This window comes from Protopterus annectens, chromosome 4.part0 (genome assembly GCF_019279795.1).
Source record: "Protopterus annectens isolate FY-2018-M chromosome 4.part0, PAN1.0, whole genome shotgun sequence".
Taxonomy (NCBI): domain Eukaryota; kingdom Metazoa; phylum Chordata; order Ceratodontiformes; family Protopteridae; genus Protopterus; species Protopterus annectens.
Genome location: NC_056733.1, coordinates 1,422,596,066 through 1,422,609,170, shown reverse-complemented (window position 1 = coordinate 1,422,609,170; position 13,105 = coordinate 1,422,596,066).

The following is a 13,105-nucleotide window of genomic DNA, read 5'->3' as shown; positions in this document are numbered from 1 at the left end:
TAGTTTTGCAGGAGACACGTCTTTTACAAGCAGACTTAAACAAATTCAATATTAGTAATTATACAGTTTTAGCAAGCTCACATCATAAGCAAAAAACATGTAGAGTAATAATTCTATGGAAGAACTCAATTATAATGCCTAAACTTATAAGTACCTATCAGGATAGATCAGGAATGCTTTGTTTAGTAAACTTAGAATAAAGTGGGAAAATATATACATTAGTGAATCTATACTGGATGCCTGGGTTGGGAATCAAGGTAGTTAAGCAACAGATAGAAGACATCATACAATACTCTAAAGGAAATATAATACTAGCTAGAGATTTTAATTGCATAATGAGTGATAGTGATACTAATACTATAAGTGCATGTAGGAAAACTGCATCATCAAAGGTTTTGATGGAAGTTATTGACATGTTTAATCTAGTAGATATAAATGAATATGCTGATTCAGACTCATTATTTTGCACATTTTACTTACATTGGCATGGTTCCTATTCAAGAATTGATAGAGTATACCTATCAAGAGAACTTATTACAAACCTAGACAAAGTTAAGGTAATTTCATGTCCCTTGTCAGACCACAATGCACTTACATTTGATTTAGAAGTGTACACAAGACAAAAAGGTATCTGTCACTAGAATACCATCTTACATAACAAACTTAAAAGACTTTAAGGAGTATTTTGTCAGAGAAATAAAATCCTTTCTTGAAATAAATATTACTGAAGATACTGCAGAGATATATAGGTGGAACTCACTGAATTCATATATATATAGTAAAACTTTAGCATGGTATAAAAACAAGAGAAAGCAATGGAATAAAGACTTGGTGGAGCTGCAAACAGACATTGATAAGTTAAATCTTAACATTCAAGGGGGTATGAAGCACTTAGCTAATGAACTTCAAGAAAAGAATAAAAATATTTAGAAATATTACATCACAAAACTATGACTGATCTATAGAAAATCAGACATATCTTATTCAATGAATCCTAGAAATCAAATGAGAATAGCAAATAGAACTAAAAAAATACTATAATTTAATCAAATAAAGGAAATGTATATACATGGCACCAGGAGGAAAGTTTCAGATTTAGAGGGAATTTTGGAAGCATTTGGAATGCATTATTCTAACATTAACTCACAAACTACAGAATTAGAATCACAAAATATAATAAGTTCAGTTCTTAAGACAAACATAAAACATAAATTACAGGACCAGCATATCAAGTCAATTGATAAGCAAATAACAATGACTGAAATCAAATCTCAAATTAATAAGTTAAAACTTAACAAAGCACCTGGCATAGACAATATTATTCCAGAAATGTTTAAACTTATAGCTAAGGAAGCTATTCTTTTGTTATCAAGGGTGTTCAATTTAGTAAAGGAAAGCATAACTATGCCTTCTTCTTGGATATATATTGTACTATCCCCCATTTTGAAATCTGAAAATAGGGCTAATGAATGTTCCTCTTATAGACCTATACCTTTTTTGAATGTTGATTACAAAATGTTCATGACAATTCATGCTAATAGGATTAAGCAGTTACTTTATTTATTAATAGATGAGGATCAAACTGGCTTCATAAAGGACAGAAGTACTTTTGACAACATTAAAAAAATAATTTCTCTGATTGATTATGTTAACCTATGAAGAAGAATATCACCTTAGTCTAGACATAAACAATGCATTTACTCAATTAATCTGAACTATCTAATTCTAGCTGTAGAAAATTATGGTTTCTTGCATAACTTTACTCAGTTAATAACATCACTTTATGAGAAATCTTTAGCTTATGTCAAGATTGGGTCATGTTTCTACACTTCAATATTAATTACTAAGGGCACAAAGCAAGGATGCCCTCTATCTCCTTTGTTATTTTCTTTGTTAATAGAGCCTTTTGCACATTATATTGGAATTAATTCAAACATTAATGGTGTACTGCTTGGGGATAAACTAGAAATGAAAATACAACTTTTTGCTGATATTTTGCTAACTCTAAGAGATAATGTTAATTCACTATCTGTTTTAATGAAATCACTTGATTATTTTCAGTCTCTTTCTGGTCTCAAATTTAATGAAACAAAACTGTTGCTAATAAACTCTGACAAAAGGAATTTAAATAAGAAATGTTCTCAATATCTTGCCTCTGATGATAAAATCAAATAATTGGGAGTTATACTAGCTAAAATACAAGCAAGACATTAGCTACTAATTATAACAATATTTTAAATCAAATAAAATGTCTAATACAGAAATGGAACAAATTCTTCTTTACAATGGAGGATAAATTATACATAATTATGCAATGACCCCCCATTAATATTCCAAACAGTGCATGTTGATTGGCCAGCATGCCCATTGTAAATCCTACAATATACCAACGGAAAAGGTCTAGTCGCCCAAACTTTTTTTCCGTTGGTATAAAGTGTCCAAAACTTAAAAAAAAAAAAAAAAAACAGAGCAACAGAGACTTTCTTTTCTCTGTTGTTTCCATTTCAAAGCATTGATGTACTGGGCATACATGGGAATGCAAATCCAATATGCATGTGCAGTACATCAACACAAGGAAGTATACTACCACCGGTGGAAGAACAGTAATGCGCCATTATACAAAGACATTATTTAAGAAAAGTAAGCATTTTTTTCTTAAATAATGTCATTGTTTAATAGCAATAACTGACTCCATGGTTGTGGTATATTAAAAATTTACCCATGGTTGGCTTTATTTAATCACTCGGGCTTCGCCCTCATAATTAAACCACACCAACCATCGGTAAACCACACTACGTCATCAATTATTGCTTAATTAAGATTATTATTTTTCCCAAAACTATTATATCTTATACATGCATTCTCTATTCCTGCCCTCCAAACAATATATTAATCAGTTTAACAAACTAATGTTAAACTTCTTATGGTATTATAGTAAACCTAGAATAGCTATTAATCATCATTTGAATAATTGGAAAGGAGAGGTATAAATCTTCCAGACATAGGGATTTATGCTTTGTCATCTGTTATAAAGACATTATCCTTGTGGTTGAATACCTCTTATTCAGCTAGATGGAAGCAAATACATGAAAGTGTCTGGTTAAAATTAAGCCACTCAATGTCACTGAATGCACAGAGCTGCTACCTAATAATTTCCACAGGATGGGGAGAGAATATGCAGTTTTGGATAAAAAGAAATATATGATTTCCAAATTTATAACAGATACATTATAATTATATAATAATTATCTAAATAAGAATCTAGAAGTTAAGGCATGGGTATTTTTGTTATACCCTATTGCCTATACTCTTAATTGTATGAATACTTTTGATGTGTCTGTAATTAAAATTTTAAAGAAAAAGAATTATTATATTGGCATCAGCTGTTACATAATGGGAACATTTACCAATGGAACAAGTTAAAAATAAATTTAATCTTGATGGAAATATTGGCTAAAAATACATTTAAGGCAATATGTTATAAATAGATTATAGTTAATGATCCCAACTCTCAGATAAAATGTCCTTAAATTTATTGATTATCTGATTTACTTAAATCATATAGTTCAAGGAAAAGGTTACTTATTAAAGGTTTATAAAATAATAAAAAACATGAAAATATAATACAAAGAAAACATTTGGGACAATTACAAAACAATTAATAATCAAACCCCTGAAGATTAATACTGATTTCTTCTAAATCTACTTCTTTGTCAAGCCAGTGGAAATTACTTGCATGGAAATTTCTTCATAGGTCTTTTTTACACCCCACCAGTTAGAATTAAGGTTTAACCAAGAAATCAGTTGCTGGAGATGTAAAGAACATTTGAAAGTAGATTGGCAACATGTTTTTGATTGTAAATTGCTTAAAGTATTTTGGGATATGGTAAACCAATGTTTACAAACGATTTTAAAGATAACTTTCAGTTGACTAAATCTGTAATTTTGTTTAATGCACCCATTCCACAATGTATCCCCACAGCAAAATTTTCACTCTAATGAATTCTTCTAGCCATCACACGTAAGACAATTACATCCAATTGGAAGAGTGAAACATCTCCAACTTTTACTGACTTCAGAAGCATTGTATTGTTTGTATCTCAGATGGAATTAGCAGCTATCAGAACAAGAACAGAAAAGATCACTACTTATTACATCTCCTGGTAGAAAGTAGTAGAAATGCTAGAGAGAAATGATTGATATACTATATGAACATATTTCATATTTTGGAAACTTCTTTCTTTTGATTACATCAATTTAGGCACTCATATAAATAGTTTGCTTTGTTGGTCTGTTATGTATTTATATACCGTTATTTGTGTTATTGACTAATAATATATGTTTACGTTTTTCAGATAATGTCATTTTCTTGTTCTATAAAAATTAAATAAAAAGAATTTGAAAAAAAAATATTAGGTGAGCAAATGGGTGTAAATAAGGAAATTATTTTTTTGAGATGGGATACCAGATCTGAACTGTCTAGACATCATAAAGCCTTGTTAAGTTTAATTCTGGTGTCTGACAAAAAAAGCAGTTACTAGAAAAGTGTTAACACTTCCTGTCGCATCTAGATTTTTAGCATATTTAAGCTTGTATTAGAGGGATGTCTTTTATTCTAATGAAGTTCTGGTAATAGGAATGAAAGTGATAAATCATTAAATTTTGTTAAGTACTTCTTGTGGAGTGTTCCTTTTTGTTTATTTGGTTTTCCTTTTGGAGCATTTGACCTACTCTTTGGTTGTTTGTGCTGGTGCAATTATTAGAAAATGGAAATCAAAGTGTAAACCAACAGTTTTTGAAGCAGTGAATATTATATCGGAGATAAAAGAACTTTAAGTGGAATCTTTAGAAAAGGCTAAGAGCAAATTATATAGAAAAAAATGGAAATGTTGGGAAAAATACATGCAATATAACATTTTGGAGGAGGAGTAAGTTTTACAGGAAGGTAGGAATTAATCAATTTATATAACAGATTGATGATGATTGTGTAGAAGTATATGTGTGATGTTAAAATATTTGTAACTGTGAATATGTTAATATGGTTGGTTTTCTTTTATATAAATGTATGTTTGACTATGTCATAAGTGATAACTCAATTAAGATGTTAAAATAAAAATGAAACAAACAAAAAAAAAATAGGAGAAACTACCTGTAAAAACAGAGCAGTCACCAGTGGTTTGGTGCTGGGCCTCTGCTGTTTGACATTTACTTCTCTGAAATAAAAGCCAATAACAAAGGGCTTTGGCTAAGCTTGTAGATGACTGCAAGCTAGGAGTAGTCATAATCCCCACAGGGCTTAACCATTCAGCAGGAAGATTTTCCCAAACAGGTAACTGGTGCCAAAATCATGGACTGCAACTAAATACCAAAAAAAGCATTATTGTATTCTTTGGGAAGTTGTCTACCCTGGGAAACTACCACAAAGACAATGCACTCATAAGTGTTAACCCAGTCATTTGAGATTTGGGAACTTATGTGGATGTTGACCTAACTTTAAACAAACACGTGTCCACTGTTGTAAGAAAGTCCTTCTATATTGCTCAGCTTATAAACAAAGGGATTGCATCTAGATCCAGGGATGCCATTGTTCCCCCTGACTTAGCCCTCATTAGGTCAATCATTGACTACAATGCCCCTTTTGGAATGTATCTGTCCAGACATGTGAACAACTGGAGCACCCATAGAGATATATTACTAAAAGGATACAAGGCCTAAACGGTATGTCCTGCATGGACTGACTCAAAGCTCTGTCACTATTCCCTCTGTACCCTAAAGACCACTAAGTGGTGACCTGTGTCTGAAATTTAATGCATCCCCTGACCCAATACTGATGGCCTACTGCACATCAGCAAGTCAAATGGCATCAGAAATACTCAGTCCAGGGATCTAAACCTCTACTGCAACATTACCAGAATGGTTTGTAGGGGCAGATATATCTCACACAAAATACCACTGCTCCTGAACAGACTCCCCATCCATGTAAAACAAAGCTCATCCCAGTCCATATTCAAGTGCAACTTGGATATATGAATGGGTAATAGGAAATTTACCCCAGGTCTGCACCATGTACTGCTAATAGATAAAGGCAGCTCCTAAATGCTTAAGTCCACACACGGGTGCCCTCAAATTATATATGGTATGATGCCAGATATTCTCACAATGGGTTATATTATCACCCATGGGATGGGTAAGGCCAGTCTAAGGCCAGTCTTACACTAAACAGCATAGGTTAATTCAAGCACCAAAAGAGAAATTGGCTAGGCTTGAAATGGCCTGCACTGGCAGCTAGCCTTTACCTAGGAACCTACATTTGAGTTTCAGTCAGACTTTCTATCCTTCAGAAAATGTATACTAACACAAATTTTGCTATTCTAGCAACTTTCTAAGTTATGTTTATTTTATTTTATTTTGAATTTGCGTAACTGGGATAGAGCACTGATCACATCGACCCATTTCAGTCTCAATATTTAAAAACTGTCCCTATTTTTGGACTTTTGTCGTCCCACCCCTCCCTCCACACACCATTAATTTAGGCTTCATCCACATTTAGTTGAAAGGTAATATGTACTGATTGGTCAAACTACATAATTTGATTTTGGAAGGAAAATTATTTAAACAGTCAAACGTTATCTTTTGCAATTCTGATGAACTCTCTATACCTGACTTTGAGATAAAAAGTGCTGAATAAAAAGCTGAATTTTATATTCAGGTTTGCATTTAGTGTGATATTGATGGAACTTTTAGCTTATGTTTCTGAATTCCAGATTTGGTTGAGCAGTGTCCTTATCTGTTACACTTACTTCCCTTTTAGATGTTTCAACTCAAACTTGCAGTTAGTTATGTAGTCATATCATAAAAATCTAAAAGGTCCTGAAACAAAGGGCCTGCTAACAGAAACTGCAGGAGTGTGGGTTTGAGCTGCCTAGCAGAGAAACATAAGAACATATTTTACTTGCAGTCAGTAAATCAGATTACCTAGATGTATATCTTACCTGCATGAGAGTAACAATTCAAACATTTCAGTGCATATACCTAACAATTCAAACATTTCAGTGCATATATCTAACAGTTCAGACATTCCAGTGAATATATCTAACAATTCAAACATTTCAGTGCATATACTATCAGTTTTTCTTGAGACTCATATGAGCATGATGTTGCTCATGTGTCCTTATTGCTAGCTTTTCTGATATCACTGACTCCTGGATAAAGAATGAGACAGACTGTCAGCAATACCTCTTTTTTTCCAAGCAGCAGTCATCTCTGATATCAGAGTAAGAATAATAAAGTTAGGGAGTGCAACTGGTGCAGAGGGTTTACCTCTGTAAAATGTGACTGTTTAATTAGACATTTGCTTGGCTAATTCACGTCTGAGTACGTAGGAGATTACTTTCTTAGCACCTGAGATGATGCAGTATGTATTAATTTGTTCAAGCTTTTGTGATCTGAGTTGAGTTGATTGAGGTGCCATAATCCAAATGATTTCAATGATTCTCAAGTGCTATTTGTATACAGCAAAGTAAAAAAAATGTGTACAATAAACATATGCATGAAATATCTGATTCTATTTAGCCATAAAGTCATATAAAGCCGTATATTACAAGAAGCTGAATCTTTACCAGTAGCAGTTGCAGATACCTGAGACTTGGGGAAAGCCTAATGTGCCTAATACATTTTTGCAAATACAAAACAAAAGCAGTAGTTTAAACATCTCTTCTGGTACACTCTTTGTTTCAGGAGTTCTGGGATTTTTGAGATATGACTGTGTGACTGCAGCTTTGTTATAACATACAAAAGGGATGTGTAACAGATAAGGACTGTTCTAATAAAAGGTTATTAAGGCTGAGTTGAGACAACAAAGAAATATCTGCAAGGGGGATTTCTATAAGCACATAATTCAAAATAATGATCCATAAAATAGGATGGAACTGCAGAAATACCACTCTTTGTGGCCTTGGTTTATAAACATCTATGAGCTATTACTCGAGTGCTTGTACTTTAACTATCCTTATTAGCCTTTTATAAGGCTGTGGGCATATAGGATAGAAAATATAGATATTGCTGTTTCATTCCCTGTTACTTGTTTAATTCCATATTTTTAGAAATGAAATGCAAACTTTGTAGGAAGTCTGTCTGTCGCGTGAATTTTAAAAGTAAGGATAAGTACCAGTCATACAAATGTCAAATGATTTCGTTTTGAACTTCTCAAAGATTTAAAGTGTGATATATAGATATAGATACAGATATCGATATGAAAGTAGCAGAATCAAAGTAAAAGGAAATACAGTTACATTCTCAAGCCCAGACCTTTCGTGACAGAATCAGCTTTAACATTTAGCCTTGATGTCCATCTGAGCCATTCATGCCACCATCCTACCTGATATAACCACCCACATCAAACCATAGGGTATCTACTTTCCAGGCAAGACAGATAGCTATTTGCCAGTTGATGATTTTTTTCTCTGTCCCTAATGTTCCTGCTCTTCACAAGTTTGAGACAGAATGTACGATTCATACGAGTTCATCATTATACATGACATACACTTGTGCTTCCATGGGCATACCTTTGCCCATGATGCTGTAATATGGAACACCTTAATTCTGTGTTCTTGTTTTCGCCAGCCTCCATCAGGAGTCCATCCCCCCACCCCTAAGTGAGTGAACAAGTGCTACTCACATGCACCTCTTCACTTGACACCTACCAGCCCCAGGTCCGCTATTTCAACCTTCCTCACTACCATTGCAGTCAGGCCTTTACCTGTCTATACCAGTGAGTTAACATGAATTAACAGAAGGATACTACTTTGTCTAATGTCACATAAAGAATTACATACTGCTTAGGCTGCTTTGACTTTTATGCCAGAAAACAAATAAGTTTAGCATGGTAAACTTGCTTCTGTCATGAAAATTGTTTACAACAACAAGGCCTCTTATACTATCTAATATTTCACATATTGTGGATGTGGTGCTAACTAATGTAGCATTTCTTTTCTTTTTTTTTCCACTGTATTCTTTTCATAAATATGTTATGTGATTGTGCAGGGCAAAACCCACATTTCATGCTCTATGCAGTTCAGAAATATAATTCCAATACATTAGAATCCAGGCATGTACCAGAGTGTAACCAGGAAGAGATGCAACTGTATTTCCCACAATTCACAAATGTGTGACCCTATAGGGAATACATTGTCAGGCATCCAGAGAATCGTTGCAAATTCATCACTGATGTGTCCAGTAGATGAGGATCACTGAAGTGGACAGCAAAACATTGCTGTTCAACAACATTAGCGTGTCCACTCACAGACACTATTTGTTGACTAAGGAAATAAAATCAGCTATATATTGCAGTATAGCTCAACCACATGTAGTACCCTCCAATACATGTAACAACACCTACCTCCCACACATGGGAGGTAGAATGCCAATAGACCATTGCATGCTAATATATGCAAATTGCTTATCATCCACAGTCAAGAACAGGGAGCAAGAAATGTTTATGAATTGCTGTTGGTTGAGACCACAGACCAGTGGGAGGTTGGAGCACTGCAGAACCATGCATAAGTAAAGGTTATGCACACCATAGTGCGGCATGTTTTTGTGTACTGGGTAACTAACCCTTCAGTTATGTGCATTTCCGATCTTCATCCTTGGGTCATATGGTATCTTCCTCCTTTGCTATTCCAAGATGTTCAAAGATCTTGTCATAGGCTAGACTGTGTTAGTGGATATGGCACAACATGACTCCTGAAATCATTATGTTACAAGACCATATATAGGCAATGTGCACCTTTCCTAGAGAGAGTATGTGGTCTCTTATGTGGTCTCTACTGTCAATCACTGTTTGTCTAGGCATAATCTCTAATATATAAACCATGTTAAGCCATTCCCTGTTTTCAGACGTATTTGTGTAACTCAATGACAGTTTCAGTGGTCCTCCTGTAACCAGTGCAAGTAATCCATAATGGTACTGTAGATGTGCAGTGCAGCCCTATGCATCATGTTTTTACTTGACTGCAAAACCCAGTACTTTATCATCTTTTTTGAGAATGATCCCACAAGAGAAGCGTAATGTCTGTAAGGACTGCCACAAAGGTGGCACCAAATATTGCAAAGAAACCACTGGCTTAATTCATTCACAAGTAGAGTGCTGATTGCACTGTATTCTGTCACATGCCTGCAGAGCTAGTTTTATTGGCTGCCTAGTCTTATTCAAGCCTACAGTGTTCGAAAGGCAAACCACATTCATTAGTTAGTACTACTATTTGCACATTCAGTATGCTGCAGTTAAACTGAAGATAATTTTAACTAATAGGGCGGCGCATGGTGCAGCGGTTAACGTTGTCGCCTCACAGCAAGAGGTTCTCCGGTTCCATTCTCAGCTGGGGTGCCTTCTGTGTGGAGTTTTCATGTTCTCCCTGTGTTCGCATGGGTTTTCTCCGGGTACTCCGGTTTCCTCCCACATTCCAAAGACATGCATCTGGAGCATTTCTCCCCGGGCCTCCACTGAAAGCAGGCTCTGTGGAACCTAGTCAGACTTTCCCGGTCAACAAATGTTAAATAAATAAATAAAATAAATAAATAAAATAAACAAGTATGTAAAATTTGTCTTTATTTCTACAGTTTAAAAAGATTTCTCTCACTTTTTAAGTTACAGTGACACAGTGCTCCAGGCAATCTCTATGTAGAACACCTCTTTAGCTGGCTACTGGCAGGTGTAGTTAATGCCTCTATTTGTTTGGTTCTTATACTGGGAGATACTTTGGTACCTGAGCTTTGTATTACATCTATATGCAGTGCAGGGCAGTCTTGGGCCAACACCAGTTACATAGTACACAAGTGTGTGTTACACACATCAATGCATCATTCATACATGTGATGTGTATACTTGTCAGTAGAGTGATCGATGTTTATGTATCATGCTACTGTCAAAATTATAGTGCACACCGTTACTCTATGCAACTGTGCAGTGTTTTTTATAAGAAAATGAGGACTGTTTGTTGAAAAGTGGACTTGGGTAAAAAACTAACCATGTCTGCTTAATTTAAGAAATTATGCTTTAAAACATATTTCCTAATGAAGGACCACATCTGGAAAGTACTTATTTTAACACTGGTGAAAGTAACTATTTCTGCTTAAATTAAAATATTCTTCTTTAGAAAAATGCAGTTCCTGAAGGATGGAATGGATTAATGCATATTTTTTGAGATCAGCAGCACTTGCATGGCACACCTTTGCACAACCTTCGAACTGAATGACAGCAACAAGTTGAAATGAATTATTCTAGCCATTGTTCTTTCACTTTTGTCCCAGTCGCTAATCTGGTGGTGCGAGACGTTTAGGTACAGGTATGCTTTGTAGAAGAAAGGGTTTGCTTTGTGCACTGTGGGGCTTAGCAGAATCCCTTCACCTAAAGTCTGGAGACGTGGACCAGTGATAAAGAAAAGCTTCAAAATTTATTAAACTTTTTGGGTATACCTAGATTTTAATTCAGATCCCTGCCCACTTGTCAACTTGAACAAACTTCAAACAAACTAAGACTGTTTTGACAAATTAACTCCACACACACACACACACACACACACACACACACACACACACACACACACACACACACACACACACACACGGTTTACTATGGGACAATTTAAACTTACAGAATCAAAATTTTCATCATGACATTTAAACAAGGAAATCCCAAAAACTGAAAAACTAAAATTCATAAAACACCAAATTCTGAAAATTCCTACGGCTATGGACCCAGAAACACATGTTACCATGAGTCCCGCAAGGGGCAAATCCAGGTCTTTGGAATTTTCAGTTTTTGGTGCTTCAGGTTTCACTGTTTAAAAATTATAATTATCAGTTTTGATTCTGCTATTGCAAACCTGAACATATACATGTGTGTTGTGTGTGTGTGTGTGTGTGTGTGTGTGTGTGTGTGTGTGTGTGTGTGTGTGTGTGTGTGTGTGTATATATATATATATATATATATATTATATATATATATATATATATATATATATTATATATATATATTTTTATATATATATATATACATATGTATATATATATATATATATATATATATATATATATATATATATACATATGTATATATATATATATATATATATATATATATATATATCTTAGAGTTCTGGGGGGTTATTTTCATATTTTCATAAAAAGTAACTATTTATTTCCTATTGCCTCCCCTCCAGTATTCAAGTAGAACTCCTCACCCACCCATTCTCTGTCTTGTTGCTAAGACCTCTCACAAATCCATGAGTCCATGAGTCTGTGAGGGGAGCAGAATGTCTTAGATTGTGACAAGTCTCAAATGAGAATTACAGTGTAGAATTGTTTCCATAATAACAGTTGACCCAGGAAACAACTGTGCCAGGTATATGAAAGTTTATATTATACTGTGATATTTTTCCAGTTAGTCATAGCTGCACTGCTGCGGTGGTGGTGCTGCGGTAGCATTGTCGCCTCACAGATAGACGTTCTCCTGTTCGATTCTCAGCTAGAGCGTCTTCTGTGTGGAGATATGCGTGAATGGGCGTACCTTCTTTGAAGGTTGTGCATTAGGGCTGGCAACTCGGCACGTAAAAATCTACTGCCAATCATTAGCTGAGCGGAGTTCCGCTGTGGCGACCCCTAACTGGGAAAAGCCAAAAGACACAACAAGTCATATCTGCACTGCAGGATTAGGATCTCGAAATGAAAACAGCACATTTACACAAATCAGATGTTCATTCATAGGCATTTGAGAACTGTATCCAACATTAGTAACCCATCTTTACAAGTAGAGAACATTTCCCAATAAATATGTATTTCAACTGGCTTGCTTTAGTTATTACTAGTATAAGGTACAAGTTTTACTGTCTGGGTGTATTTGTTACTGTGATGACTAGCAGTGACTTTTTACCCTCTGAATGTGCGATTATTTGCTGCTTTAAGCATGTAATTTTTATATCTCTGTTCCATGCTGCTTAATAGGATGTCACTACATACTATTAAGTGACAGTGTACCAAAATTCAATTCTCCCCCAACCCTGAGACCACAGCTATCAATGCAGAATTATTCATAGAGTCACTATAC